Raw genomic sequence first — 5,680 nt, forward strand, 5'->3', positions numbered from 1 at the left:
AATGTAGAAAGTGATCCATCATGCCGGCAGTCCACTGCAACATTCAGAATGAGAAAATGTTTTTTTAATAATACTGTTTGTTATATTTGAATATGCAAATGGATTGAATGAACGTTTGGACACCAGCGATTTAGCGCAGTTTGTGGGATTTTTAGACAGTCTCTTACACATCATAGTTGAACATCGTTCCTAAAACGGTCTTTTCCCGCTCGCTGTTTTTGCTCTCGGTGTTATAACATGTCCATTACTGATTACAGCTTTTTGAAAGTGGACACATTAGAAAACAGTGTTTCGTCTTGTGGACTGTGAACACGGATATATCTTAAAATGATGATGTATCTGTTGTCATGTGACGCAGTCATGTGATCTATCCAACCAAAACAATCAAGATGGCGGCCCGTGTTATAGCGGCGGTGTTGTGCCTGATTCTCACTTTGATCGCGTTGTTAAAAATAAATGTCATGTTGTACAACCATCACATTGTGCTCCTTCAAAGGTGAAGGGAAGTTCACTCGGAATTGGTGTCCGGCGACGGAACACGAGGACAACCGCGTTTGACCGTACATGCAGCGGGATTTTCTGCATGCACAGAGACATGATTTAAGCGTTTTCACACGTTTCAGTGCGGACGAGCAACTTTTGGAAAACGCTGTTTTCAAATGTATCTGGATTAATGTAGATGTAGCCTCCGTATTCTCCAGACAGCCAATCAGATGAGACGATATGGTACCTGCCCTTTCCATTTCGACTGAACTGCTGTTGCGTTTTTAGATTTGTTGTTTTGTACTTCACGACCACCGTAATATATACTGCATGTTTACACTTACCCATCTAAAACTGGTTGTAGTCTGCAGTCCAGCTGTTGCACCCTAATGTGGTTCTCGCTCTCGATGAGGTGAGTGACTCCAGTCAGGTCTCCTTAGCAACCAGATTGGGCCGGTTGCTAGGGAGGGTAGAGTCACATGGGGTAACCTCCTCGTGGTCGCTATAATGTGGTTCTCGCTCTCGATGAGGTGAGTGACTCCAGTCAGGTCTCCTTAGCAACCAGATTGGGCCGGTTGCTATGGAGGGTAGAGTCACATGGGGTAACCTCCTCGTGGTCACTATAATGTGGTTCTCGCTCTCGGTGGGGCGTGTGGTGAGTTGTGCGTGGATGCCGCGGAGAATAGCGTGAAGCCTCCACACATGCTAAGTCTCCACGGTAACATGCTCAACAAGTCACGTGATGAGATGCGCGGATTGATGTTCTCAGACGCGGAGGCAACTGAGATTCATCATCCAGTCACTACACCACCACCACGACTTAGAGCGCATTGGGAATTGGGCGTTCCAAATTGGGGAGAAAAGGGGAGAATAAAATATATTCCCTTTTTGAGGGGTCCGCATTATTCTTAGTCTACATTCCATTTACACTCCTAAAAATGCCTGAAAATGCACATTTTATTCTTTGCACATTCCTTAGAAGGTCATCAGTGTGAAGTTCAGTTCGCTTTAAGTCTGTAGTGCTGTTGTGAGTCCGCTGTGAAACGCTTTCTAGATGTGCACACTTCTCCCATCCGAGGTGCCCCTCGATGGTCCAAAGAATTAAAAGCCAGAGTCATTTCCTCTGAGAGAACTCCAGTGTGTACTATAATACGCCCGTTAGGCTTGAATAATTGCGTGCACCAAGACAAATTGCTTGTTTGGAACACATTGTGCCATTTGTAATGGCTTGTTACACTGTTCCTCACAACTGCACACTGCGGAGGGTCTTTAGGCAAATATGTTTGTTTGTTCTCTAGCGAAGCTGATTTCCATATAATGGGTGTTCAGACACACACGGCAGGTCGCCGAGCGGCCGGCTGTCACAAGGGTAACGACTGCTGGATAAGAGTCACCGGTGTACTACAGGCTTGTCTTAGTGCACTGCAAGTCATTTGGGATAAAAGCGTCAGCCAAATGCATAAACCTTCTTTTTTATTATTGGGGGTTTGGCTGCAAAATGAACTACATCTGAGATTCATTTTGGACACTATGTCTGTGCCACAAGCTTCTAGCCAGACTGCAAATGTATCTCACTGACCTCCGCCAGCATCATCTTGGTCATAGGATGGACTACACCTTCTAATATTTACTACATAGTTAATAAATGAATGCCAACTAAAGCCTTCATCACCCAAATAACGAAGGACACTGCATGAACGTGCACTGCCACAGATAATTCAGGAGGGGCTTTAAAAGGATGTGTTGTGAAAAGCGCTGTACACATACAAATGACTCTAAATATCACCAGCGGTGCGTGTTTACACTGACTCGAGCACACTTACACAGACGGGCCAGTGTCTGAGATTGCACATTATTTCCTGCTGTCTGGCTTTTGGCCTTGTTAAGGGATCTCCACAAGCCAGACGTGGTTCTCCTGACCACAGGCATCTTAGTGGTGGAGGACTGAGCCACCCAATGAGCAATGAGCTTCGGTTAAACATTTCTTCTGGCAAAATCTACACCCTCCCACTGTGCTTACTGTTCTCAGAGGAAACAGCTAAAGCACCACGTCTGTCCCGGCATCAACAACATCTGAGCCAGATCTTCATGGGGTCTGATTTCATAGGAGGATTTGTCAGGTTGTGCAACACAAGAATTGACTGATATACCGGACGATATTCTGAATTTACATTTATGCATTTGGCAGATGCTTTTATCCAAAGTGACTTACAGTGCACTTATTACAGGGACAATCCCCCCGGAGCAACCTGGAGTTAAGTGTCTTGCTCAATGACACAATGGTGGTGACTGTGGGGATCGAACCAGCAACCTTCTGAGTACCAATGTATTATACAGAGCACTTATTACAGGGACAATCCCCCCGGAGCAACCTGGAGTTAAGTGTCTTACTCAAGGACACAATGGTGGTGACTGTGGGGATTAAACCAGTGACCTTCTGATTACCAATGTATTATACAGTGCACTTATTACAGGGACAATCCCCCCGGAGCAACCTGGAGTTAAGTGTCTTACTCAAGGACACAATGGTGGTGACTGTGGGGATTGAACCAGCAACCTTCTGAGTACCAATGTATTATACAGAGCACTTATTACAGGGACAATCCCCCCGGAGCAACCTGGAGTTAAGTGTCTTGCTCAATGACACAATGGTGGTGACTGTGGGGATCGAACCAGCAACCTTCTGAGTACCAATGTATTATACAGAGCACTTATTACAGGGACAATCCCCCCGGAGCAACCTGGAGTTAAGTGTCTTACTCAAGGACACAATGGTGGTGACTGTGGGGATCAAACCAGTGACCTTCTGATTACCAATGTATTATACAGTGCAGTTATTACAGGGACAATCCCCCCGGAGCAACCTGGAGTTAAGTGTCTTACTCAAGGACACAATGGTGGTGACTGTGGGGATTGAACCAGCAACCTTCTGAGTACCAATGTATTATACAGAGCACTTATTACAGGGACAATCCCCCCGGAGCAACCTGGAGTTAAGTGTCTTACTCAAGGACACAATGGTGGTGACTGTGGGGATCGAACCAGCAACCTTCTGATTACCAATGTATTATACAGGGCACTTATTACAGGGACAATCCCCCCGGAGCAACCTGGAGTTAAGTGTCTTACTCAAGGACACAATGGTGGTGACTGTGGGGATCAAACCAGCAACCTCCTGATTACCAATGTATTATACAGAGCACTTATTACAGGGACAATCCCCCCGGAGCAACCTGGAGTTAAGTGCCTTACTCAAGGACACAATGGTGGTGACTGTGGGGATCGAACCAGCAACCTTCTGATTACCAGTTATGTGCTTTAGCCCACTACGCCACCACCACTCCATCCGAAGTGATATATATAATTTATTTATTTTTAATACCCTTTTCTCACAATTTGGAATGCCCAATTCCCACTACTTAGTAGGTATTCGCCTCAATCCGGGTGGCGGAGGACAAGTCTCAGTTTCCTTCGCGTCTGAGACCGTCAATCCGCGCATCTGATCACGTGACTCGTTGTGCATGACACCGCGGAGACTCACAGCATGTGGAGGCTCATGCTACTCTCCACGATCCACACACAACTCACCACATGCCCCATTGAGAGAACCACTAATCACCACCACAAGGAGGTTACCCCATGTGACTCTACCCTCCCTAGCAACCGGGCCAATTTGGTTACCCCATGTGCCTCTACCCTCCCTAGCAACTAAAGTAAATTACAAAAATGTGATGACTGGTTGCGTGATCAATTTTTGCGATCCCCCGCTCGAAAACCCTTCAAAAATTAAAGCAACTTTTAGAGGGGGGGGTTGGAGATAATTGGCCCCAGGGCCTTTGCAAGTCATAATCTGTCCCTTACTGTGGCGGTATTTTTGCTAAATGAAATTACACAGTTCATTAAATCTATTGCGGCAGTTCTGAGGTGAAATGTCCACTGTGTGGCGCTAAAAGCGAGTGGAATGTTCTCCCTATCCTAAACCCGACCGATAGAGTCAGAAAAAGCAAATGTGAGATGAAAAACACAATCTCGTCATTTTGTGATGCTTCTATGACACTTTGGGTTCACGTGTGGACTCGTGTGCTCTTCAGGACTCGTACCCGCTCCTTTACATCACAAGTGCAACACTCGATCAGTCGAGCGATATGATCACACTCGAACAAGCTTGATTATATAATGCAAACGTTACAATGAGTCCTGCACTAGAGTAAAAGTGTTTAGATGTCATCAAATAGCATTGTGTGAGGAACAGATGAAAAGTTAGTGTTTATAAATCCGACCCGGATGGAGTGGAGTGGCCGTAACTGTCAGTCAGACAGAATGAATGATGGTAAATGAGCAGTGGTGATTTCATTAAGACAGGAAGCGCAGGGAATGTGCTGCTCTGCAATCATTGTCTCGTGTCTGACAGGTCCTTCACGAAACCCTCCACACAAAACACTGCAGACTGGCCATTAATGACACAGTGTGTTCACTCAATGCGGTAAACATGACTTTCAATGATCCAAACCAGCCCAGAACAACAACACTTCTTTCTCTGTCTCTGTTTGGCCAGTTGTGGGTAACACTGGAAACTGTACGGGAGGAGCACATTTCATTACAATGAATCACTTACATTGATTAACAAAGACACTGGCAGCTTTCACATGGACTGCTGCAAGAAACTCAACATGTTGTTAAATAATGTTAAATAACAGCTAAACTGATTTACTATATTTCATTACATTTTCACACGATTATCTAATCAGCCAATCATGTGGCAGCAGTGCATACAATCATGCATATACGGGTCAGGAGCTTCAGTTAATGTTCACATCAACCATCAGAACAGCACAGTAAAAACATGCTAATATGGTCATGTGCTACTGAAAAAACCTTTTTAGCCCATTTAATTTCAAATCAAATCAAATTGTCAATTAAAACATATATATATATATATGTGTGTGTCCTTCAAGTGTTTTTAAGTCTGAAATCTGTGCTTTTCATTTTCCATGTTTTAAAGTTTTATTTAATTTCATCAAATTAATTCCAAAAACCTTTAACTAATGAAAATAGAACAATTACTCTTTAACATACCATTGCATTTTTTACCAAACTGTGAAATACTTTATTACTATTATTTGTATTATTATTATTAATATTACAGTGAATATTACATTTTACTATACAGTTGTAATATATTTCTGTCACAGTTCTT

The 5,680-nt window shown here is 44.0% G+C and overlaps 1 long non-coding RNA gene across 2 annotated transcripts; it reads right to left on the reverse strand.

The window, feature by feature from the left end:
- Positions 1 to 2,734: 2,734 nt before the first annotated feature.
- LOC127658953 (uncharacterized) lies at positions 2,735 to 3,756 on the reverse strand. Of its 2 annotated transcripts, none has more exons than XR_007972478.1 (3): positions 3,717 to 3,756; positions 3,348 to 3,470; positions 2,735 to 3,101 (listed from the first exon to the last, which is right to left on the reverse strand). It is a non-coding gene; the product is annotated as an uncharacterized LOC127658953 (long non-coding RNA). The 2 variants fall into 2 exon arrangements; XR_007972477.1 differs by having other exon boundaries at positions 2,963 to 3,040; positions 3,164 to 3,470.
- Between the last annotated feature and the right edge of the window lie 1,924 nt (positions 3,757 to 5,680).

This window comes from Xyrauchen texanus, chromosome 18 (assembly GCF_025860055.1).
Source record: "Xyrauchen texanus isolate HMW12.3.18 chromosome 18, RBS_HiC_50CHRs, whole genome shotgun sequence".
Lineage (NCBI taxonomy): Eukaryota > Metazoa > Chordata > Actinopteri > Cypriniformes > Catostomidae > Xyrauchen > Xyrauchen texanus.